This window comes from Danio rerio, chromosome 7, assembly GCF_049306965.1.
Source record: "Danio rerio strain Tuebingen ecotype United States chromosome 7, GRCz12tu, whole genome shotgun sequence".
Lineage (NCBI taxonomy): Eukaryota > Metazoa > Chordata > Actinopteri > Cypriniformes > Danionidae > Danio > Danio rerio.
In genome coordinates this window covers 47,755,678-47,782,919 of record NC_133182.1, presented here as the reverse complement: position 1 = coordinate 47,782,919, position 27,242 = coordinate 47,755,678, and the positions used below count along the sequence as shown (strand labels likewise).

Below are 27,242 nucleotides of genomic sequence, written 5' to 3'. Positions count from 1 at the left end.
TCGGCTTATATTATTATTGTTCGCTGTTCTCTGTCATCGTAAGGTCACCGGGCGGCGGTGAGCCCGGGTGCGAGGTCCCTATCATCGCTGCTTGCAGCTTTAATTCTTCTTCTTCTTCTTCTTCTTCTTCTTCCGCGGAATGAATCGCGGTTTTGAGGGGCTAAACATGCCCGAAAACTCACGCAACTTTGCACACGCCTCAGAAGTGGCGAAAATTTACGTTTGTTATGGGCATCGGAAGTGGGCGTGGCAAAATGACTCGACAGCGCCACCTAGAAAAATTAAACGGACGAGCCCCCGATCCACGAATCACGCACATGCACGAAAATTGGCACACACCTCAAACACACCAAAACATACGAAAAAGTCTCTTGGAGCCATATCTCAAACCCAACAGGAAGTCGGATATTTTTAACTTCCTGCGGCGAAAAAGTGGCGTTTTTGCCATTTCCAGGTGTTGTATTTTAACGAACTCCTCCTAGGGATTTTATCCGATCGACACCAAAATTGGGTTTTGTCATCTAAAGGCCTTGGCGATGTTAAATTGCGAAGCTTTAGAGTTTTCATCGATGGGCGTGTCCGTGGCGGCCTCACAAACTTTGACGATTCGCCACAAAAGAGGAAGTCGTTATAACACAGGCATGCATTATCTGATCTGCCTAAAAATTCACACGCTTGATAAGCGTCCTGACCTGAACACATTTACATGCCGATATCCAGATACAGTTACAGCGCCACCTGCTGGCCACAGGAAATGACATGATTTACGGAATTATAAACTCCTCCCACAAATTTTATCGTATCAACACCAAAATTGAGTGGTGTTATCTGAAAGCTCGAGCGATGATATATTGTGAAGATCTAGAGTTTTCGCAGAGGGGCGTGTCCGTGGCGGTATGACGAACCTCAACGCTTCGCCATGGAACAGGAAGTCCTTATAACACAACCACACAATGTGCGATCTGCCTGAAACTTCACATGATTGATAAACGTCATCTCTTGAACACATCCACATAACAATATTGAAGTGGGCGTGGCAAAATGACTCGACAGCGCCACCTAGAAAAATTAAATGGACGAGCCCCCGATCTACGAATCACGCACATGCACAAAAATTGGCACACACCTCAAACATGGTAAAACATACGAAAAAGTCTCTTGGAGCCATATCTCAAACCCAACAGGAAGTCGGATATTTTTAACTTCCTGTGGCGAAAAAGTGTCGCTTTTGCCATTTCCAGGCGTTGTATTTTAACAAACTCCTCCTAGGGATTTTATCTGATAAACACCAAAATTGGGTTTTGTCATCTTAAAGCCTCGGTGATGTTAAATTGCGAAGCTTTAGAGTTTTCATCGATGGGCGTGTCCGTGGCGGCCTCGCAAACTTTGATGATTCGCCACAAAACAGGAAGTCTTTATAACTCTGGCATGCAATATTCGATCTGCCTCAAAATTCACACATTTAATACCAGTCCTGACCTGATCAGGTTTACGTGCCGATATCCAGTTACAGCTATAGCGCCACCTGCTGGCCACAGGAAATGACATGTTTGACACTCTAACAAACTCCTCCCACAAACTTTCCCGTATCAGCACCAAAATAGAGTGGTGTCATCTGAAAGCTCTAGCGATGATATATTGTGAAGATCTAGAGTTTTTGCAGAGGGGCGTGTCTGTGGTGGCATGACAAACCTCAACGCTTCGCCATGGAACAGGAATGCCTTATAACTCAACCACACAATGTCTGATCTGCCTGAAACTTCACATGATTGATAAAAGTCCTCTCCTGAACACATCCACATAACAATATTGAGTCAGTCATAGCGCCACCTGCTGGCAGAAGGTAGTTTGGCTTGTAACTCGGCCACACAATGTCCGATCTGCCTGAAACTTCACATGGTTGATGAAAGTCCTCTCTTGAGCACATCTACATAATAATATTGAGTCAGAGTCATAGCGCCACCTGCTGGCAGAAGGAATTTTGGCTTGTAACTCGGCCACACAATGTCAGATCTGCCTAAAATGTCACATGGCTGATGAAAGTCCTCTCCAAAACACATCTACATAATAATATTGAGTCAGTCATAACGCCACCTGCTGGCAGAAGGTAGTTTGGCTTATAACTCAGCCACACAATGTCCCATGTGCCTGAAACTTCACATGGTTGATAAGATTCCTCTCCGGAAGACATCTACATGCCAATCTTAAGTCACAGTTATAGCGCCACCTGCTGACAGATGGTAGTTTGCAGTATAACTCAACCACACAAAGTCCGATCTGGCTGAAACTTCACAAGTTTGATAAAAGTCCTCTCCTGAACACATCTACATAACAACATTGAGTCTGTCATAGCGCCACCTGCTGACAAAAGGCAGTTTGGCTTATAACTCAGCCAAACAATGTCCGATCTGCCTGAAACTTCACATGGTTGATAAGTTTCCTCTCCTGAAGACATCTACATGCCAATCGTGAGTCACAGTTATAGCGCCACCTGCTGACAGGAGGAAATTTGGCATAAATCTGTGATTTTCTCAGATTTTTTTTATATATCGGCTTAAATTATTACTGTTCGCTGTTCTCTGTCATCCTGAGGCCACCGGCCGGCGGTGAGCCCGGGTGCGAGGTCCCTATCATCGCTGCTTGCAGCTTTAATTCTTCTTCTTCTTCTTCTTCTTCTTCTTCTTCCGCGGAATGAATCGCGGTTTTGAGGGGCTAAACATGCCCGAAAACTCACGAAACTTTGCACACGCCTCAGAAGTGGCGAAAATTTACGTTTATTATGGGCTTCGGAGGTGGGCGTGGCAAAATGACTCGACAGCGCCACCTAGAAAAATTAAACGGACGAACCCCCGATCCACGAATCACGCACATGCACGAAAATTGGCACACACCTCAAACACGCCAAAACATACGAAAAAGTCTCTTGGAGCCATATCTCAAACCCAACAGGAAGTCAGATATTTTTAACTTCCTGCGGCGAAAAAGTGGCGTTTTTGCCATTTCCAGGCGTTGTATTTTAACGAACTCCTCCTAGGGATTTTATCCGATCGACACCAAAATTGGGGTTTGTCATCTAAAGGCCTTGGCGATGTTAAATTGCGAAGCTTTAGAGTTTTCATCGATGGGCGTGTCCGTGGCAGCCTCGCAAACTTTGACGATTCGCCACAAAAGAGGAAGTCGTTATAACTCAGGCATGCATTATCAGATCTGCCTCAAAATTCACGCGCTTGATAAGCGTCCTGACCTGAACACGTTTACATGCCGATATCCAGATACAGTTATAGCGCCACCTGCTGGCCACAGGAAATGACATGATTTACGGAGTTATAAACTCCTCCCACAAATTTTATCGTATCAACACCAAAATTGAGTGGTGTTATCTGAAAGCTCTAGCGATGTTATATTGTGAAGATCTAGAGTTTTCGCAGAGGGGCGTGTCCGTGGCGGTATGACAAACCTCAACGCTTCGCCATGGAACAGGAAGTCCTTATAACTCAACCACACAATGTCCGATCTGCCTGAAACTTCACATGGTTGATAAACGTCATCTCTTGAACACATCCACATAACAATATTGAAGTGGGCGTGGCAAAATGACTCAACAGCGCCACCTAGAAAAATTAAACGGACGAGCCCCCGATCTACGAATCATGCACATGCACAAAAATTGGCACACACCTCAAACATGGCAAAACATACGAAAAAGTCTCTTGGAACCATATCTCAAACCCAACAGGAAGTCGAATATTTTTAACTTCCTGTGGCGAAAAAGTGGCTTTTTTGCCATTTCCAGGCGTTGTATCTTAACGAACTCCTCCTAGGGATTTTATCCGATCAACACCAAAATTGGGTTTTATCATCTAAAGGCCTTGGCGATGTTAAATTGCGAAGCTTTAGAGTTTTTGTCGATGGGCGTGTCCGTGGCGGCCACGCAAACTTTGATGATTCGCCACAAAACCGGACTTCATTATAACTCAGGCATGCATTATCAGATCTGCCTCAAAATTCACACGTTTAATAAGAGTCTAGACCAGAACACATTTACATGCCAATATCCAGATACAGCTATAGCGCCACCTGCTGGCCACAGGAAATTACATGATTTACAGAGTAATAAACTCCTCCCACAAATTTTTTTCGTATCAGCACTAAATTTGGTTGGTTGTTATCTGAAAGCTCAAGCGATGATATATATTGTGAAGATCTAGAGTTTTTGCGGAGGGGCGTGTATGTGGTGGCATGACAAACCTCAACGCTTCGCCATGAAACAGGAAGTCCTTATACCTCAACCACACAATGTCCGATCTGCCTGAAACTTCACATGGTTGATTAAATTCTTCTCTTGAACATATCCCCATACCTATATTGAGTCACAGTCATAGCGCCACCTGCTGACAGAAGGAATTTTACCTTATAACTTAACCACACAATAGCCCCTTTCACACAGTGATACCGGTAAATATCCGGAAAATTTACGGAACGACTTTACCGGTATATACAAAAAAGCGCTGTTCACACAGGCGAGGACGTTACGGAAATTTTCCGGAAAAGAGCATTCACACATCCATTCCAAAATACCGGTAAATTCTGACATCATTCACCACAAATGAGCTTTAAACGGCTGCGCTTGTGTTTGTAAACATTTGACTAAATTACAAACTCTTTTGATGATCAATATTGTAAACAACTTTCACTGGATCATATTCGCATGTCGAGATGTTCATAATATGAGCGTGTGCTGACGCTCACAGGCTGTTTCATGGGCACACGCAAAGCTTGAAGGTAAACAAACAACGGCTTATCATAAGCATCTTATCGATGATTATTTGCACAGTTGGCATTAAGAAGAACATATAAACGTGTTCTGACTAACTTCTAGCAGCTAAATGTGTCTGGAAAAATATTCAAAGGCTTTTATTCTCACAAACCGCGCGGACGTAAATGCGTCTGACTGTTGTGATTGGCTAAAGCAGAAGTCTTACGTCAGCACGTTCTAGACGTGCACGAGCTTATTCCGGAAATCTTCCTTCTGCGTTCACACAGCGCAGCATTCCGGCAAATTGCCGGTAATGTTACAACTTCTCTTTCCGGAAAATAGCCAGAACGAATTTACCGGTATTTTCAAAAAGGACCTGTTCACACATACAACCTTTCCGGAAAATTGCCGGCAATTTTCCGGAAAGGTCTGTATGTGTGAAAGGGGCTAATGTCTGATCTGCCTGAAACTACACATGGTTGATTAAATTCCTCTTCTGAAGACATTTAAAAGCCAATATTGAATCTGTCATAGTGCCACCTGCTGGCAGAATGTAGTTTGGCTTATAACTCAGCCACAAAATGTCTGATCTGCCTGAAACTTCACATGGTTGATAAAAGTCCTCTTCTGAACAAATCTACATAACAATATTGAGTCAGTCATAGCGCCACCTGCTGGCAGTAGGTACATTGTCTTATAACTCAACCACACAAACTCCGATCTGCCTGAAACTTCACATGGTTGATTAAATTCCATTACTGAAGGCATCTACATGCCAATCTTAAGTCACAGTTATAGCGCCACCTGCTGGCAGATGGTAGTTTGCAGTATAACTCAACCACACAAAGTCCGATCTGGCTGAAACTTCACAAGGTTGATAAAAGTCCTCTCCTGAGCACATCTACATAACAACATTGAGTTTGTTATAGCGCCACCTGCTGACAAAAGGCAGTTTGGCTTATAACTCAGCCAAACAATGTCCGATCTGCCTAAAACTTCACATGGTTGATAAGATTCCTCTCCTGAAGACATCTACATGCCAATCGTGAGTCACAGTTATAGCGCCACCTGCTGACAGGAGGAAGTTTGGCATAAATCTGTGATTTTTCTCAGATTTTTTAAATATATTGGCTTAAATTATTACTGTTCGCTGTTCTCTGTCATACTGAGGCCACCGGGTGGCGGTGAGCCCGGGTGCGAGGTCCCTATCATCGCTGCTTGCAGCTTTAATTAGGGACCGAGCACCGAAACGGTGCGTAGGCCCTATTGGAATTGCTCCGTTTTTTATTAGGGACCGAGCACCGAAACGGTGCGTAGGCCCTATTGGAATTGCTCCGTTTTTTATTATTATTATTATTATTCCGCCCCCTATCGGGGCACTTTTGAGGGTCTAAACATGCCCGAAAACTCATGAAAATTTGCACACACACCAAACGCGGTGTAAATAGCAGGTTGATATGGGTCTCGGAAGTGGGCGTGGCAAAATGACTCGACAGCGCCACCTAGAAAAATTAAACGGACGAGCCCCCGATCCACGAATCACGCACATGCACGAAAATTGGCCCACACCTCAAACATGCCAAAACATACAAAAAAGTCTCTTGGAGCCATATCTCAAACCCAACAGGAAGTTGGATATTTTTGACTTCCTGCGACGAAAAAGTGGCATTTTTGCCATTTCCAGGCGTTGTATTTTAACGAACTCCTCCTAGGGATTTTATCCGATCGACACCAAAATTGGCTTTTGTCATCTAAAGGCCTTGGCGATGTTAAATTGCGAAGCTTTAGAGTTTTCGTCGATGGGCGTGTCCGTGGCGGCCTCGCAAACTTTGACGATTCGCCACAAAACAGGAAGTCGTTATAACTCAGGCATGCATTATCAGATCTGCCTCAAAATTCACACGCTTGATAAGAGTCCTGACCTGAACACGTTTACATGCCAATATCCAGATACAGTTATAGCGCCACCTGCTGGCCACAGGAAATGACATGTTTTACATCATAACAAACTCCTCCCACAAATTTTTTCGTATCAGCACCAAATTTGGGTTGTTTTATCTGAAAGCCCTAGCGATGATATATTGTGAAGATCTAGAGTTTTCGCAGAGGGGCGTGTCCGTGGCGGCATGACAAACCTCAAAGCTTCGCCATGGAACAGGAAGTCCTTATAACTCAAGCACACAATGTCAGCTCTGCCTGAAACTTCACATGGTTGATAAACGTCATCTCTTGAACACATCCTCATAACAATAATGAAGTGGGCATGGCAAAATGACTCGACAGCGCCACCTATAAAAATTAAACGGACGAGCCCCTGATCTACGAATCATGCACATGCACGAAAATTGGCACACACCTTAAACATGCCAAAACATACGAAAAAGTCTCTTGGAGCCATAACTCAAACCCAACAGGAAGTCGGATATTTTTAACTTCCTGCGGCAAATAAGTGGCATTTTTGCCATTTCCAGGCTTTGTATCTTAACAAACTCCTCCAAGGGATTTTATGCTATCGACACCAAAATTGGGTTTTGTTATCTAAAGGCCTTGTCGATGTTAAATTGCGAAGCTTTAGAGGTTTTGTCGATGGGCGTGTCCGTGGCGGCCTCGCAAACTTTAACGATTCGCCACAAAACCGGAAGTCATTATAACTCAGGCATGCATTATCCGATCTGCCTCAAAATTCACATGTTTAATATAAGTCCAGACCAGAACAAGTTTACATGCCGATATCCAGATACAGTTACAGCGCCACCTGCTGGCCACAGAAAATGTCATGATTTACAAAGTAATAAACTCATTCCACAAATGTTTTCATATCAGCACCAAATTTGGTTGGTTGTGTATCTGAAAGCTCAAGCGATGATATAATATGAAGATCTAGAGTTTTCGCAGAGGGGCGTGTATGTGGTGGCATGACAAACCTCAATGCTTCGCCATGAAACAGGAAGTCCTTATAACTTAACCACACAATGTCCAATCAGCCTGAAACTTCACATGGTTGATTAAATTTATCTCCTGAACAAATCTACATTGCAATATTGAATCACAGTCCTAGCGCCACCTACTGACAGAAGGAAGTTTGGCATAAATCTGTGATTTTCTCAAGTTTTTTATATATATCAGCTTAAGATATTATTGTTCACTGATTTCTGTCATCCTGAGGCCACCGGGCGGCGGTGAGCCCGGGTGCGAGGTCCCTATCATCGCTGCTTGCAGCTTTAATTATTATTATTATTATTATTATTCCGCCCCCAACCGGGGCACTTTTGAGGGTCTAAACATGCCCGAAAACTCACGAAAATTTGCACACACACCAAACGCGGTGTAAATGGCTGGGTTTTATGGGTTTCGGAAGTGGGCGTGGCAAAATGACTCGACAGCGCCACCTAGAAAAATTAAACGGACGAGCCCCCGATCAACGAATCACGCACATGCACGAAAATTGGCACACACCTCAAACACGCCAAAACATACGAAAAAGTCTCTTGGAGCCATATCTCAAACCCAACAGGAAGTCGGATATTTTTGACTTCCTGTGGCGAAAAAAAGGCATTTTTGCCATTTCCAGGCGTTGTATTTTAACGAACTCCTCCTAGGGATTTTATCCGATCGACACCAAAATTGGGTTTTGTCATCTAAAGGCCTTGGCGATGTTAAATTGCGAAGCGTTAGAGTTTTCGTCGATGGGCGTGTCCTTGGCGGCCTTGCAAACTTTGACGATTCGCCACAAAACAGGAAGTTGTTATAACTCAGGCATGCATTATCCGATCTGCCTCAAAATTCACACGTTTAATAACAGTCCAGACCTGAACACGTTTACATGCCACTATCCAGATACAGTTACAGCGCCACCTGCTGGCCACAGGAAATGACATGATTTACGGAGTTATAAACTCCTCCCACAAATTTTATCGTATCAACACCAAAATTGAGTGGTGTTATCTGAAAGCTCTAGTGATGTTATATTGTGAAGATCTAGAGTTTTCGGAGAGGGGCGTGTCCGTGGCGGCATGACAAACCTCAACGCTTCGCCATGGAACAGGAAGTCCTCATAACTCAACCACACAAAGTCCGATCAGCCTGAAACTTCATATGGTTAATAAAAGTCCTTCCCTGAACACATCCTCATAACAATAATGAAGTGGGCGTGGCAAAATGGCTCGACAGCGCCACCTATAAAAATTAAACGGACGAGCCCCTGATCTACGAATTACGCACATGCACGAAAGTTGGCACACACCTCAAACATGCCAAAACATAGGAAAAAGTCTCTTGGAGCCATATCTCAAACCCAACAGGAAGTCGGATATTTTTAACTTCCTACGGCAAATAAGTGGCATTTTTGCCATTTCCAGGCGTTGTATCTTAACGAACTCCTCCTAGGGATTTTATCCTATTGACACCAAAATTGGGTTTTGTCATCTAAAGGCCTTGGCAATGTTAAATTGCGAAGCTTTAGAGGTTTTGTCGATGGGCGTGTCCGTGGCGGCCTCGCAAACTTTGACGATTCGCCACAAAACCGGAAGTCATTATAACTCAGGCATGCATTATCCAATCTGCCTCAAATTTCACACATTTGATAACAGTCCGGACCTGAATACGTTTATATGCTGATATCCAGATACAGTTATAGCGCCACCTGCTGGCCACAGGAAATGACATGTTTTACAATGTAATACACTCCTTCCGCAAAATTTATTATATCAGCACCAAATTTGAGTGATGTTATTTGAAAGCTCTAGTGATGATATACTGTAAAGATCTAGAGATTTTGCAGAAGGGCGTGTCCGTGGCGGCATGACAAACCTCAACGCTTCGCCATGGAACAGGAAATGCTTATAACTCAACCACACAATGTCCGATCTGCCTGAAACTTCACAAGGTTGATCATATTCCTCTCCTGAACACATCCACATAACAATATTGAGTCTGTCATAGCGCCACCTGCTGGCAGAAGGTAGTTTGGCTTGTAACTCGGCCACACAATGTCCGATCTGCCTAACACTTCACATGGTTGATAAAAGTCCTCTCCTAAGCACATCCACATAACAATATTGAGTCAGTCATGGCGCCACCTGCTGGCAGAAGATAGTTTGGCTTATAACTCAGCCACACAAAGTCTGACCAGCCTAAAAATTTACATGGTTGATTAAAATCCTCTTCTGAAGACATCTACATGCCAATATTGAGTCACAGTCATAGCGCCACCTGCTGGCAACAGGAAATTACATATAACTCAGCTAAACAATGTCCGATCTGGCTAAAAATTCAAATGGTTGATAAGATTCTTCTACCGAAGGCATCTACATGCAAATCTTGAGTCACAGTCATAGCGCCACCTGCTGACAAGAGGAAGTTTGGCATGAATGTTCGATTTTCTCAGGTTCTTTATATATATCGGCTTAAATTATTATTGTTCGCTGTTCTCTGTCATCCTGAGGCCACTGGGCGGCGGTGAGCCCGGGTGCGAGGTCCCTATCATCGCTGCTTGCAGCTTTAATTAGGGACCGAGCACCGAACGGTGCAAGGCCCTATTGGAATTGCTCCGTTTATTATTATTCTTCTTCTTCTTCCGCGGAATGAATCGCGGTTTTGAGGGGCTAAACATGCCCGAAAACTCACGAAACTTTGCACACGCCTCAGAAGTGGCGAAAATTTACGTTTGTTATGGGCTTCGAAAGTAGGCGTGGCAAAATGACTCGACAGCGCCACCTAGAAAAATTAAACGGACAAGCCCCCGATATACGAATCACGCACATGCACGAAAATTGGCACACACCTCAAACATGCCAAAACATACGAAAAAGTCTCTTGGAGCCATATCTCAAACCCAACAGGAAGTCGGATATTTTTGACTTCCTGCGGCGAAAAAGTGGTGTTTTTGCCATTTCCAGGCGTTGTATTTTAACGAACTCCTCCTAGGGATTTTATCCGATCGACACCAAAATTGGGTTTTGTCATCTAAAGGACTTGGTGATGTTAAATTGCGAAGCTTTAGAGTTTTCGTCGATGGGCGTGTCCGTGGCGGCCTCGCAAACTTTGACGATTCGCCACAAAACAGGAAGTCGTTATAACTCAGGCATGCATTATCCGATCTGCCTCAAAATTCACACGCTTGATAAGAGTCCTGACCTGAACACGTTTACATGCCCATATCCAGATATAGTTATAGCGCCACCTGCTGGCCACAGGAATCGACATGTTTTACATTGTGAAAAACTCCTCCCACAAATTTTTTCGAATCAGCATCAAATTTGAGTGGTGTCATCTGAAAGCTCTATCGGTGATATTTTGTAAAGATCTAGAGTTTTGGCAGAGGGGCGTGTCCGTGGCGGCATGACAAACCTCAACGCTTCGCCATGGAACAGGAAGTCCTCATAACTCAACCACACAAAGTCCGATCTGCCTGAAACTTCACATGGTTGATAAAAGTCCTCTCCTGAACACATCCACATAACAATATTGAAGTGGGCGTGGCAAAATGGCTCAATAGCGCCACCTATAAAAATTAAACGGACGAGCCCCTGATCTACGAATCACGCACATGCACGAAAATTGGCACACACCTCAAACACGCCGAAACCAATGAAAAAGTCTCTTGGAGCCATATCTCAAACCCAACAGGAAGTCGGATATTTTTAACTTCCTGCGGCAAATAAGTGGCATTTTTGCCATTTCCAGGCTTTGTATCTTAACGAACTCCTCCTAGGGATTTTATCTGATCGACATCAAAATAGGGTTTTGTCATCTAAAGGCCTTGGCGATGTTAAATTGCGAAGCTTTAGAGTTTTCGTCGATGGGCGTGTCCGTGGCGGCCTTGCAAACTTTTGACGATTCGCCACAAAACCGGAAGTCATTATAACTCAGGCATGCATTATCCGATCTGCCTCAAAATTCACACATTTAATAAGCGTCCTGACCTGAACACGTTTACATGCCGATATCCAGATACAGTTACAGCGCCACCTGCTGGCCACAGGAAATGACATGATTTACGGAGTTATAAACTCCTCCCACAAATTTTATCGTATCAGCACCAAAATTGAGTGGTGTCATCTGAAAGCTCTAGCGATGATATATTGTAAAGATCTAGAGTTTTCGCAGAGGGGTGTGTCCATGGCGGTATGACAAACCTCAACGCTTCGCCATGGAACAAGAAGTCCTTATAACTCAACCACACAATGTCCGATCTGCCTGAAACTTTACATGGTTGATAAACGTCATCTCCTGAACACATCCACATAACAATATTGAGTCAGTCATAGCGCCACCTGCTGGCAGAAGGTAGTTTGGCTTATAACACAGCCACACAATGTCCCATGTGCCTGAAACTTCACATGGTTGATAAGATTCCTCTCCGGAAGACATCTACATGCCAATCTTGAGTCACAGTTATAGCGCCACCTGCTGACAGGAGGAAGTTTGGCATAAATCTGTGATTTTCTTAGATTTTTTTTATATATTGGCTTAAATTATTATTGTTCGCTGTTCTCTGTCATCGTAAGGTCACCGGGCGGCGGTGAGCCCGGGTGCGAGGTCCCTATCATCGCTGCTTGCAGCTTTAATTTATTATTATTATTATTATTCCGCCCCCTATCGGGGCACTTTTGAGGGTCTAAACATGCCCGAAAACTCATGAAAATTTGCACACACACCAAACGCGGTGTAAATAGCAGGTTGATATGGGTCTCGGAAGTGGGCGTGGCAAAATGACTCGACAGCGCCACCTAGAAAAATTAAACGGACGAGCCCCCGATCCACGAATCACGCACATGCACGAAAATTGGCACACACCTCAAACATGCCAAAACATACCAAAAAGTCTCTTGGAGCCATATCTCAAACCCAACAGGAAGTCAGATATTTTTAACTTCCTGCGGCGAAAAAGTGGCATTTTTGCCATTTCCAGGCGTTGTATTTTAACGAACTCCTCCTAGGGATTTTATCTGATCGACACCAAAATTGGGTTTTGTCATCTAAAGGCCTTGGCGATGTTAAATTGCGAAGCTTTAGAGTTTTCGTCGATGGGCGTGTCCGTGGCGGCCTCGCAAACTTTGACAATTCGCCACAAAACAGGAAGTCACTATAACTCAGGCATGCATTATCAGATCTGCCTCAAAATTCACATGTTTAAAAAGAGTCCAGACTAGAACACGTTTACATGCCGATATCCAGATACAGTTATAGCGCCACCTGCTGGCCACAGGAAATGTCATGATTTACAGAGTAATAAACTCCTCCCACAAATTTTTTCGTATCAGCACCAAATTTGGTGGGTTGTTATCTGAAAGCTTAAGTGATGATATATTGTCAAGATCTAGAGTTTTTGCAAAGGGGCGTGTCCGTGGCGGCATGACAAACCTCAACGCTTCGCCATGGAACAGCAAGTCCTCATAACTCAACCACACAATGTCCGATCAGCCTGAAACTTCACATGATTGATAAAAGTCCTCTTCTGAACACATCCGCAAAACAGTAATGAGTCAGTCATAACGCCACCTGCTGGCAGAAGGTAGATAGGCTTATAACTCAGCCAAACAACATCCGATCTGCCTGAAACTTCACATGGTTGATTAAATTCCATTACTGATGGCATCTACATGCCAATCTTAAGTCACAGTTATAGCGCCACCTGCTGGCAGATGGTAGTTTGCATTATAACTCAACCACACAAAGTCCGATCTGCCTGAAAGTTCACATGGTTGATAAAAGTCCTCTCCTGAACACATCTACATAACAACATTGAGTCTGTCATAGCGCCACCTGCTGACAAAAGGCAGTTTGGCTTATAACTCAGCTAAACAATGTTCGATCTGCCTGAAACTTCACATGGTTGATAAGATTCCTCTCCTGGTGACATCTACATGCCAATCTTGAGTCACAGTCATAGCGCCACCTGCTGAGAGGAGGAGGTTTGGCATAAATCTGTGATTTTCTCAGATTTTTTAAATAAAATGGCTTAAATTATTACTGTTCGCTGTTCTCTGTAATCCTGAGGCCACCGGGCGGCGGTGAGCCCGGGTGCGAGGTCCCTATCATCGCTGCTTGCAGCTTTAATTATTATTATTATTATTATTCCGCCCCCTATCGGGGCACTTTTGAGGGTCTAAACATGCCCGAAAACTCATGAAAATTTGCACACACACCAAACGCGGTGTAAATAGCAGGTTGATATGGGTCTCGGAAGTGGGCGTGGCAAAATGACTCGACAGCGCCACCTAGAAAAATTAAACGGACGAGCCCCCGATACACGAATCACGCACATGCACGAAAATTGGCACACACCTCAAACATGCCAAACCATACGAAAAAGTCTCTTGGAGCCATATCTCAAACCCAACAGGAAGTCGGATATTTTTTACTTCCTGCGGCAAAAAAGTGGCGTTTTTGCCATTTCCAGGCGTTGTATTTTAACGAACTCCTCCTAGGGATTTTATCCGATCGACACCAGAATTGGGTTTTATCATCTAAAGGCCTTGGCGATGTTAAATTGCGAAGCTTTAGAGTTTTCGTCAATGGGCGTGTCCGTGGCGCCCTCGCAAACTTTGATGATTCGCCACAAAACAGGAAGTCGTTATAACTCAGGAATGCATTATCAGATCTGCCTCAAAATTCACACGCTTGATAAGCGTCCTGACCTGAACACGTTTACATGCCAATATCCAGATATAGTTATAGCGCCACCTGCTGGCCACAGGAAATGACATGATTTACAGAGTAATAAACTCCTCCCACAAATTTTTTCGTATCAGCACCAAAATTGGGTAGTGTTATCTGAAAGCTCTAGCGATGATATATTGTGAAGATCTAGAGTTTTCGCAGAGGGGCGTGTCCGTGGCGGTATGACAAACCTCAACGCTTCGCCATGGAACAGGAAGTCCTTATAACTCAACCACACAATGTCCGATCTGCCTGAAACTTCACATGGTTGATAAACGTCATCTCTTGAACACATCCACATAACAATATTGAAGTGGGCGTGGCAAAATGACTCGACAGCGCCACCTAGAAAAATTAAACGGACGAGCCCCCGAGCTACGAATCACGCACATGCACGAAAATTGGCACACACCTTAAACATGCCAAAATATACGAAAAAGTCTCTTGGAGCCATATCTCAAACCTAACAGGAAGTCAGATAGTATTAACTTCCTGCGGCGAAAAAGTGGCATTTTTGCCATTTCCAGGCGTTGTATTTTAACGAACTCCTCCTAGGGATTTTATCCGATAGACACTAAAATTGGGTTTTATCATCTTAAGGCCTTGGCTATGTTAAATTGCGAAGCTTTAGAGTTTTTGTCGATAGGCGTGTCCGTGGCGGCCTCGCAAACTTTGATGATTCGCCACAAAACAGGAAGTCGTTATAACTCAGGCATGCATTATCCGATCTGCCTCAAAATTCACACATTTAATAACAGTCCTGACCTGAACAGGTTTACGTGCCGATATCCAGTTACAGTTATAGCGCCACCTGCTGGCCACAGGAAATGACATGTTTGACACTATAACAAACTCCTACCACAAACTTTCCCGTATCAGCACCAAAATAGAGTGGTGTCATCTGAAAGCTCTAGCGATGACATATTGTGAATATCTAGAGTTTTTGCAGAGGGGCGTGTCTGTGGTGGCATGACAAACCTCAACGCTTCGCCATGGAACAGGAAGTCCTTATAACTCTACCACACAATGTCCGATCTGCCTGAAACTTCACATGATTGATAAAAGTCCACTCCTGAACACATCTAATAACAATATTGAGTCAGTAATAGCGCCATCTGCTGGCAAAAGGTAGTTTGGCTTGTAACTCGGCCACACAATGTCCGATCTGTCTAAAATGTCACATGGTTGATGAAAGTCCTCTCCTGAGCACATCTACATAATAATATTGAGTTTTTAATAGCGCCACCTGCTGGCAGAATGTAAATTGTCTTATAACACAATCTCCACACAATCTCTGATCTCCCTGAAACTTCACATGTTTGATAAAAGTCCACTCCTGAACACATCCCCATAACAATATTGAGTCAGTCATAACGCCACCTGCTGGCAAAAGGTAGTTTGGCTTATAACTCAGCCACACAATGTCCCATGTGCCTGAAACTTCACATGGTTGATTAAATTCCTCTCCTGAAGACATCTACATGCCAATCTTGAGTCACAGGTATAGCGCCACCTGCTGGCAGGAGGAAGTTTGGCATAAATCTGTATTTTTCTTAGGTTTTTTTATATATATATCGGCTTATATTATTATTGTTCGCTGTTCTCTGTCATCGTTAGGTCACCGGGTGGCGGTGAGCCCGGGTGCGAGGTCCCTATCATCGCTGCTTGCAGCTTTAATTAGGGACCGAGCACCGAAACGGTGCGTAGGCCCTATTGGAATTGCTCCGTTTATTATTATTATTATTATTATTATTAGGGACCGAGCACCGAAACGGTGCGTAGGCCCTATTGGAATTGCTCTGTTTATTATTATTAGGGACCGAGCACCGAAACGGTGCGTAGGCCCTATTGGAATTGCTCCGTTTTTTATTATTATTATTAGGGACCGAGCACCGAAACGGTGCGTAGGCCCTATTGGAATTGCTCCGTTTTTTATTATTATTATTATTATTCCGCCCCCTATCGGGGCACTTTTGAGGGTCTAAAGATGCTCAAAAACTCATGAAAATTTGCACACACACCAAACGCGGTGTAAATAGCAGGTTGATATGGGTCTCGGAAGTGGGCGTGGCAAAATGACTCGACAGCGCCACCTAGAAAAATTAAACGGACGAGCCCCCGATACACGAATCACGCACATGCACGAAAATTGGCACACACCTCAAACACGCCAAACCATACGAAAAAGTCTCTTGGAGCCATATCTCAAACCCAACAGGAAGTCGGATATTTTTGACTTCCTGCGGCGAAAAAGTGGCGTTTTTGCCATTTCCAAGCCTTGTATTTTAACGAACTCCTCCTAGGGATTTTATCCGATCGACGCCAAAATTGGGTTTTGTCATCTAAAGGCCTTGGCGATGTTAAATTGCGAAGCTTTAGAGTTTTCATCGATGGGCGTGTCCGTGGCGGCCTCGCAAACTTTGACAATTCGCCACAAAACAGGAAGTCGTTATAACTCAGGCATGCATTATCAGATCTGCCTCAAAATTCACACGTTTGATAAGAGTCCTGACCTGAACACGTTTACATGCCAATATTCAGATACAGTTACAGCGCCACCTGCTGGCCACAGGAAATTACATGTTTTACAGTGTAACAAACTCCTCCCACAAATTTTTTCGTATCAGCACCAAATTTGGGTTGTGTTATCTGAAAGCTCTAGCGATGATATATTGTGAAGATCTAGAGTTTTCGGAAAGGGGCGTGTCCGTGGCGGCATGACAAACCTCAATGCTTCGCCATGGAACAGGAAGTCCTTATAACTCAACCACACAATGTCCGATCTGCCTGAAACTTCACATGGTTGATAATAGTCCTCTCCTGAACACATCCACATGACAATATTAAAGTGGGCGTGGCAAATTGACTCAACAGCGCCACCTAGAAAAATTAAACGGACGAGCCCCCGATCCACGAATCACACACATGCACGAAAATTGGCACACACCTCAAACAGGCCAAAATATATGAAAAAGTCTCTTGGAGCCATATCTCAAACCCAACAGGAAGTCGGATATTTTTAACTTCCTGCGGCGAAAAACTGTCTTTTTTGCCATTTCCAGGCCTTGTATTTTAACGAACTCCTCCTAGGGATTTTATCCGATCGACACCAAAATTGGGTTTTGTCATCTAAAGGCCTTGGCGATGTTAAATTGCGAAGCTTTAGAGTTTTCATCGATGGGCGTGTCCGTGGCGGCCTCGCAAACTTTGACGATTCGCCACAAAACAGGAAGTCATTATAACTCAGCCATGCATTATCCGATATGCCTCAAAAATCACACGCTTGATAAGAGTCCTGACCTGAACAAGTTTATATGCCAATATCCAGTTACAGTTATAGCGCCACCTGCTGGCCACAGGAAATGACATGATTTACAAAGTAACAAACTCCTCCCACAAAATTTATCGTATCAGCACCAAATTTGAGTGGTGTCATCTGAAAGCTCTATCGGTGATATATTTTGAAGATCTAGATTTTTTGCAGAGGGGCGTGTCCGTGGTGGCATGACAAACCTCAACGCTTCGCCATGGAACAGGAAGTCCTTCTAACTCAACCACACAATTTCAGATCTGCCTGAAACTTCACATGGTTGATAAAAGTCCTCTTCTGAACACATCTACATAACAATATTGAGTCTGTCATAGCGCCACCTGCTGGCAGAAAGTGGTTTATCTTGTAAGTCGGCCACACAATCTCTGATCTGCCTGAAACATCACATGGTTGATTAAAATCCTCTCCTGAAAACATCTACGTAAAAATATTGAGTCTGTCATAGCGCTACCTGCTGCCAGAAGGTAGTTTGGCTTATAACTCAGCCAAACAACGTCCGATCTGCCTGAAAATTCACACGGTTGATAAGACTCTTCTACTGAAGGCATCTACATAACAATCTTGAGTCACAGTTAAAGCACCACCTGCTGACAGGAGGAAGTTCGACATAAATCTGTGATTTTCTCAGGTTCTTTATATATATCGGCTTAAATTAATGTTGTTCGCTGTTCTCTGTCATCTTGAGGCCACCGGGCGGCGGTAAGCCCGGGTGCGAGGTCCCTATCATCGCTGCTTGCAGCTTTAATTAGGGACCGAGCACCGAAACGGTGCGTAGGCCCTATTGGAATTGCTCCGTTTTTTATTATTATTATTATTATTATTATTATTATTCCGCCCCCTATCGGGGTACTTTTGAGGGTCTAAACATGCCCGAAAACTCATGAAAATTTGCACACACACCAAAAGCGGTGTAAATAGCAGGTTGATATGGGTCTCGGAAGTAGGCGTGGCAAAATGACTCGACAGCGCCACCTAGAAAAATTAAGCGGGCGAGCCCCCGATCCACGAATCACGCACATGCACGAAAATTGGCACACACCTCAAACATGCCAAAACATACGAAAAAGTCTCTTGGAGCCATATTTCAAACCCAACAGGAAGTTGGATATTTTTGACTTTCTGCGGCGAAAAAGTGGCGTTTTTGCCATTTCCAGGCGTTGTATTTTAACGAACTCCTCCTAGGGATTTTATCCGATCGACACCAAAATTAGGTTTTGTCATCTAAAGGCCTTGGCGATGTTAAATTGCGAAGCTTTAGAGTTTTCGTCGATGGGCGTGTCCGTGGCGCCCTCGCAAACTTTGATGATTCGCCACAAAACAGGAAGTCGTTATAACTCAGGCATGCATTATCAGATCTGCCTCAAAATTCACACGCTTGATAAGCGTCCTGACCTGAACACGTTTACATGCCAATATCCAGATATAGTTATAGCGCCACCTGCTGGCCACAGGAAATGACATGATTTACGGAGTAATAAACTCCTCCCACAAATTTTTTCGTATCAGCACCAAAATTGGGTGGTGTTATTTGAAAGCTCTAGCGATGATATATTGTGAAGATCTAGAGTTTTCGCAGAGGGGCGTGTCCGTGGCGGTATGACAAACCTCAACGCTTCGCCATGGAACAGGAAGTCCTTATAACTCAACCACACAATGTCCGATCTGCCTGAAACTTCACATGGTTGATAAACGTCATCTCTTGAACACATCCACATAACAATATTGAAGTGGGCGTGGCAAAATGACTCAACAGCGCCACCTAGAAAAATTAAACGGACGAGCCCCCGAGCTACGAATCACGCACATGCACGAAAATTGGCACACACCTCAAACACGCCAAAACATACGAAAAAGTCTCTTGGAGCCATATCTCAAACCTAACAGGAAGTCAGATATTATTAACTTCCTGCGGCGAAAAAGTGGCAATTTTGCAATTTCCAGGCGTTGTATTTTAACAAACTCCTCCTAGGGATTTTATCCGATCAACACCAAAATTGGGTTTTATCATCTAAAGGCCTTGGCGATGTTAAATTGCGAAGCTTTAGAGTTTTTGTCGATGGGCGTGTCCGTGGCGGCCTCGCAAACTTTGATGATTCGCCACAAAACAGGAAGTCGTTATAACTCAAGCATGCATTATCCGATCTGCTTCAAAATTCACAATTTAATAACAGTCCTGACCTGAACAGGTTTACGTGCCGATATCCAGTTACAGTTATAGCGCCACCTGCTGGCCACAGGAAATGACATGTTTGACATTATAACAAACTCCTACCATAAACTTTCCCGTATCAGCACCAAAATAAAGTGGTGTCATCTGAAAGCTCTAGCGATGATATATTGTGAAGATCTAGAGTTTTTGCAGAGGGGCGTGTCTGTGGTGGCATGACAAACCTCAACGCTTCGAGATGGAACAGGAAGTTATTATAACTGAACCACACAATGTCTGATCTGCCTGAAACTTCACATGATTGATAAAAGTCCTCTCCTGAACACATCTACATAACAATATTGAGTCAGTAATAGCGCCATCTGCTGGCAGAAGGTAGTTTGGCTTGTAACTCGGCCACACAATGTCCGATCTGTCTAAAATGTCACATGGTTGATGAAAGTCCTCTCCTGAGCACATCTACATAATAATATTGAGTCTTTCATAGCGCCACCTGCTGGCAGAATGTAAATTGTCTTATAACACAATCTCCACACAATCTCTGATCTGCCTGAAACTTTACATGTTTGATAAAAGTCCACTCCTGAACTCATCCCCATAACAATATTGAGTCAGTCATAACGCCACCTGCTGGCAAAAGGTAGTTTGGCTTATAACTCAGCCACAAAATGTCCCATGTGCCTGAAACTTCACATGGTTGATTAAATTCCTCTCCTGAAGACATCTACATGCCAATCTTGAGTCACAGGTATAGCGCCACCTGCTGACAGGAGGAAGTTTGGCATAAATCTGTATTTTTCTTAGGTTTTTATATATATATCGGCTTATATTATTATTGTTCGCTGTTCTCTGTCATCGTAAGGTAACCGGGCGGCGGTGAGCCCGGGTGCGAGGTCCCTATCATCGCTGCTTGCAGCTTTAATTAGGGACCGAGCACCGAAACGGTGCGTAGGCCCTATTGGAATTGCTCCGTTTTTTATTATTATTATTATTATTATTATTATTATTCCGCCCCCAATCGGGGCACTTTTGAGGGTCTAAACATGCCCGAAAACTCACGAAAATTTGCACACACACCAAACGCGGTGTAAATGGCTGGGTTTTAGGGGGTTCGGAAGTGGGCGTGGCAAAATGACTCGACAGCGCCACCTATAAAAATTAAACGGACGAGCCCCCGATCCACAAATCACGCACATGCACGAAAATTGGCACACACCTCAAACATGCCAAACCATACGAAAAAGTCTCTTGGAGCCATATCTCAAACCCAACAGGAAGTCGGATATTTTGTACTTCCTGCGGCGAAAAAGTGGCGATTTTGCCATTTTCAGGCGTTGTATTTTAACGAACTCCTCCTAGGTATTTTATCCGATCGACACCAAAATTTGGTTTTGTCATCTAAAGGCCTTGGCGATGTTAAATTGCGAAGCTTGAGAGTTTTCGTCGATGGGCGTGTCCATGGCGGCCTCTCAAACTTTGATGATTCGCCACAAAAAAGGAAGTCGTTATAACTCAGGCATGCATTATCCGATCTGCCTTAAATTGCACACGTTTGATAAGAGTCCTGACCTGAACACGTTTACATGCCTATATCCAGATATAGTTATAGCGCTACCTGCTGGCCACAGGAAATGACATGTTTTACACTGTAACAAACTCCTCCCACAAATTTTATGGTATCAGCACCAAATTTGAGTGGTGTTATCTGAAAGCTCTAGCGATGATATATTGTGAAGATCTAGAGTTTTCGGAGAGGGGCGTGTCCGTGGCGGCATGACAAACCTCAACGCTTCGCCATGGAACAGGAAGTCCTCATAACTCAACCACACAAAGTCCGATCAGCCTGAAACTTCACATGGTTGATAAACGTCATCTCCTGAACACATCCACATAACAATATTGAAGTGGGCGTGGCAAAATGACTCGACAGCGCCACCTATAAAAATTAAACGGACGAGCCCCTGATCTACGAATCACGCACATGCACGAAAATTGGCACACACCTCAAACATGGCAAAACATACGAAAAAGTCTCTTGGAGCCATATCTCAAACCCAACAGGAAGTTGGATATTTTTAACTTCCTGCGACGAAAAAGTGGCTTTTTTGCCATTTCCAGGCGTTGTATCTTAACGAACTCCTCCTAGGTATTTTATCCGATCGACACCAAAATTGGGTTTTGTCATCTAAAGGCCTTGGCGATGTTAAATTGCGAAGCTTTAGAGTTTTCGTCGATGGGCATGTCCGTGGCGGCCTCGCAAACTTTGACGATTCGCCACAAACCGGAAGTCATTATAACTCAGGCATGCATTATCCGATCTGCCTCAAAATTCACATGTTTAATAAGAGTCCAGACCAGAACACATTCACATGCCAATATTCAGATACAGTTATAGCGCCACCTGCTGGCCACAGGAAATGTCATGATTTACAGAGTAATAAACTCCTCCCACAATTTTTTTCGTATCAGCACCAAATTTGGTTGGTTGTTATCTGAAGGCTCAAGCGATGATATATTGGGAAGATCTAGAGTTTTTGCAGAGGGCCGTGTCTTTGGCGGAATGACAAACCTCAACGCTTCGCCATGAAACAGGAAGTCCTTATAACTCAACCACACAATGTCTGATCTGCCTGAAACTTCACATGGTTGATTAAATTCCCCTCCTGAACACATCCCCATACAAATATTGAGTCATTCATAGCGCCACCTGCTGGTAGAAGGTAGTTTGGCTTATATCTCAGCCAAAGAATGTCTGACCAGCCTGAAAATTCACATGGTTGATAAATTTTATCTCTTGAAGACATTTACATGCCAATATTGACTCACAGTCATAGCGCCACCTGCTGACAGAAGGAAGTTTGGCACAAATTTGTGATTTTTTCAGGTTTTTTTATATGTTGGCTTAAATTAATGTTGTTCGCTGTTCTCTGTCATACAGAGGCCAGTGGGCGGCGGTGAGCCCGGGTGCGAGGTCCCTATCATCGCTGCTTGCAGCTTTAATTATTATTAGGGACCGAGCACCGAAACGGTGCGTAGGCCCTATTGGAATTGCTCCGTTTTTTATTATTATTATTATTATTATTATTATTCCGCCCCCTATCGGGGCACTTTTGAGGGTCTAAACATGCCCGAAAACTCATGAAAGTTTGCACACACACCAAACGCGGTGTAAATAGCAGGTTGATATGGGTCTTGGAAGTGGGCGTGGCAAAATGACTCGACAGCGCCACCTAGAAAAATTAAACGGACGAGCCCCCGATCCACGAATCACACACATGCACGAAAATTGGCACACACCTCAAACACGCCAAAACATACGAAAAAGTCTCTTGGAGCCATATCTCAAACCCAACAGGAAGTCGGATATTTTTGACTTCCTGCCGCGAAAAAGTGGCGTTTTTGCCATTTCCAGGCGTTGTATTTTAACGAACTCCTCCTAGGGATTTTATCCGATCGACACCAAAATTGGGTTTTGTCATCTAAAGGCCTTGGCGATGTTAAATTGCGAAGCTTTAGAGTTTTCGTCGATGGGCGTGTCCGTGGCGGCCTCGCAAACTTTGACGATTCGCCACAAAACAGGAAGTCGTTATAACTCAGGCATGCATTACCCGATCTGCCTCAAAATTCACACGTTTGATAAGAGTCCTGACCTGAACACGTTTACATGCCAATATCCAGATACAGAAATAGCGCCACCTACTGGCCACAGGAAATGACATGTTTTACACTGTAACAAACTCCTCCCACAAATTTTATGGTATCAGCACCAAAATAGAGTGGTGTCATCTGAAAGCTCTATCGGTGATATATTGTAAAGATCTAGAGTTTTCGCAGAGGGGCGTGTCCGTGGCGGCATGACAAACCTCATCGCTTCGCCAAGGAACAGGAAGTCCTCATAACTCAACCACACAAAGTCTGATCAGCCTGAAACTTCATATGGTTTATATACGTCATCTCTTGAACACATCCACATAACAATATTGAAGTGGGCGTGGCAAAATGACTCGACAGCGCCACCTAGAATAATTAAACGGACGAGCCCCTGATCTACGAATCACGCACATGCGCCAAAATTGGCACACACCTCAAACACGCCAAAACAAACGAAAAAGTTTCTTGGAGCAATATCTCAAACCCAACAGGAAGTCGGATATTTTTAACTTCCTGCTGCAAATAAGTGGCATTTTTGCCATTTCCAGGCGTTGTATCTTAACGAACTCCTCCTAGGGATTTTATGCTATCGACACCAAAATTGGGTTTTGTCATCTAAAGGCCTTGGCGATGTTAAATTGCGGAGCTTTATAGTTTTTGTCGATGGGCGTGTCCGTGGCGGCCCCGCAAACTTTGACGATTCGCCACAAAACCCGAAGTCATTATAACTCAGGCATGCATTATCCGATCTGCCTCAAAATTCACATGTTTAATAAGAGTCCTGACCTGAACACGTTTACATGCCAATATCCAGATACAGTTATAGCGCCACCTGCTGGCCACAGGAAATGTCATGATTTACAGAGTAATAAACTCCTCCCACTATTTTTTTTTGTATCAGCACCAAGTTTGGTGGATTGTTATCTGAAAGCTTAAGTGATGATATATTGTCAAGATCTAGAGTTTTTGCAGAGGGGCGTGTCCGTGGCGGCATGACAAACCTCAACACTTCGCCGTGGAACAGGAAGTCCTTATATCTCAACCACACAAAGTCAGATCAGCCTGAAACTTCACATGGCTCATAAAATTCCTCTTCTGAACACATCCCCAAAACAGTAATGAGTCAGTCATAGCGCCACCTGCTGGCAGAAGGTAGATAGGCTTATAACTCAGCCAAACAACATCCGATCTGCCTGAAACTTCACATGGTTGATTAAATTCCATTACTGAAGGCATCTACATGCCAATCTTAAGTCACAGTTATAGCGCCACCTGCTGGCAGATGGTAGTTTGCATTATAACTCAACCACACAAAGTCCGATCTGCCTGAAAGTTCACATGGTTGATAAAAGTCCTCTCCTGAACACATCTACATAACAACATTGAGTCTGTCTTAGCGCCACCTGCTGACAAAAGGCAGTTTGGCTTAAAACTCAGCTAAACAATGTTCGATCTGCCTGAAACTTCACATGGTTGATAAGATTCCTCTCCTGGTGACATCTACATGCCAATCTTGAGTCACAGTCATAGCGCCACCTGCTGAGAGGAGGAGGTTTGGCATAAATCGGTGATTTTCTCTGATTTTTTAAACATATTGGCTTAAATTATTACTGTTCGCTGTTCTGTCATCCTGAGGCCACCGGGTGGCGGTGAGCCCGGGTGCGAGGTCCCTATCATCGCTGCTTGCAGCTTTAATTATTATTATTATTATTCTCCTCCGGAATGAATCGCGATTTTGAGGGGCTAAACATGCCCGAAAACTCACGCAACTTTGCACACGCCTCAGAAGTGGCGAAAATTTACGTTTATTATGGGTCTCGGTAGTGGGTGTGGCAAAATTACTCGACAGCGCCACCTAGAAAAATTAAACGGACGAGCCCCCGATCTACGAATCACGCACATGCACGAAAAATGGCACACACCTCAAACATGCCAAAACATACGAAAAAGTCTCTTGGAGCCATATCTCAAACCCAACAGGAAGTCGGATATTTTTGACTTCCTGCGGCGAAAAAGTGGCGTTTTTGCCATTTCCAGGCGTTGTATTTTAACGAACTCCTCCTAGGGATTTTATCTGATCGACACCAAAATTGGGTTTTGTCATCTAAAGGCCTTGGCGATGTTAAATTGCGAAGCTTTAGAGTTTTTGTCGATGGGCGTGTCCGTGGCGGCCTCGCAAAGTTTGACGATTCGCCACAAAACAGGAAGTCGTTATAACTCAGGCATGCATTATCAGATCTGCCTCAAAATTCACACGCTTGATAAGAGTCCTGACCTAAACACGTTTACATGCCGATATCTATATACAGATATAGCGCCACCTGCTGGCCACAGGAAATGAAATGATTTACAGAGTAATAAACTCCTCCCACAAATTTTTTCGTATCAGCACCAAATTTGGGTTGTGTTATCTGAAAGCTCTAGCGATGATATATTGTGAAGATCTAGAGTTTTGGCAGAGGGGCGTGTCCGTGGCGGCATGACAAACCTCAACGCTTCGCCATGGAATAAGAAGACCTTATAACTCAACCACACAAAGTCCGATCTGCCTGAAACTTCACATGGTTGATAAAAGTCCTCTCCTGAACACATCCCCATAACAATAATGAAGTGGGCATGGCAAAATGACTCGACAGCGCCACCTAGAAAAATTAAACGGACAAGCCCCTTATCTACGAATCACGCACATGCACGAAAATTGTCACACACCTCAAACACGGCAAAACATACGAAAAAGTCTCTTGGAGCCATATCTCAAACCCAACAGGAAGTCGGATATTTTTAACTTCCTGCGGCAAATAAGTGGCATTTTTGCCATTTCCAGGCGTTGCATCTTAACGAACTCCTCCTAGGGATTTTATGCTATCGACACCAAAATTGGGTTTTGTCATCTAAAGGCCTTGGCGATGTTAAATTGCGAAGCTTTAGAGTTTTTGTCGATGGGCGTGTCCGTGGCGGCCTCGCAAACTTTGACGATTCGCCACAAAACCGGAAGTCATTATAACTCAGGCATGCATTATCCGATCTGCCTTAAAATCCACACGTTTAATAAGAGTCCATACCAGAACACATTTACATGCCAATATCCAGATACAGTTATAGCGCCACCTGCTGGCCACAGGAAATTACATGATTTACAGAGTAATAAACTCCTCCCACAAATTTTTTTCGTATCAGCACTAAATTTGGTTGGTTGTTATCTGAAAGCTCAAACGATGATATATATTGTGAAGATTTAGAGTTTTTGCGGAGGGGCGTGTATGTGGTGGCATGACAAACCTCAACGCTTCGCCATGAAACAGGAAGTCCTTATACCACAACCACACAATGTCCGATCTGCCTGAAACTTCACATGGTTGATTAAATTCCCCTCTTGAACATATCCCCATACCTATATTGAGTCACAGTCATAGCGCCACCTGCTGACAGAAGGAATTTTACCTTATAACTTAACCACACAATGTCTGATCTGCCTGAAACTACACATGGTTGATTAAATTCCTCTTCTGAAGACATTTAAAAGCCAATATTGAATCTGTCATAGTGCCACCTGCTGGCAGATGGTAGTTTGGCTTATAACTCAGCCACACAATGCCTGACCTGCCTGAAACTTTACATTGTGGATAAAAGTCATCTCCTAAACACATCTACATAATAATATTGAGTCTGTCATA

The 27,242-nt window shown here is 43.9% G+C and overlaps 1 protein-coding gene and 1 long non-coding RNA gene across 3 annotated transcripts in view; both read left to right on the top strand.

Annotated features, from left to right (window-relative positions):
- Positions 1–27,242, top strand: part of zgc:162297 — a 102,497-nt gene that overhangs the window by 23,698 nt on the left and 51,557 nt on the right.
- The window catches only part of LOC141375114 (uncharacterized), a 34,757-nt gene continuing 7,647 nt past the window's right edge, over positions 133–27,242 (top strand). The window contains exons 1-2 of the long non-coding RNA XR_012382626.1: positions 133–1,851; positions 11,920–12,295. This is a non-coding gene — a long non-coding RNA (uncharacterized lncRNA). The remainder of the gene's footprint in view (positions 1,852–11,919; positions 12,296–27,242) is intronic.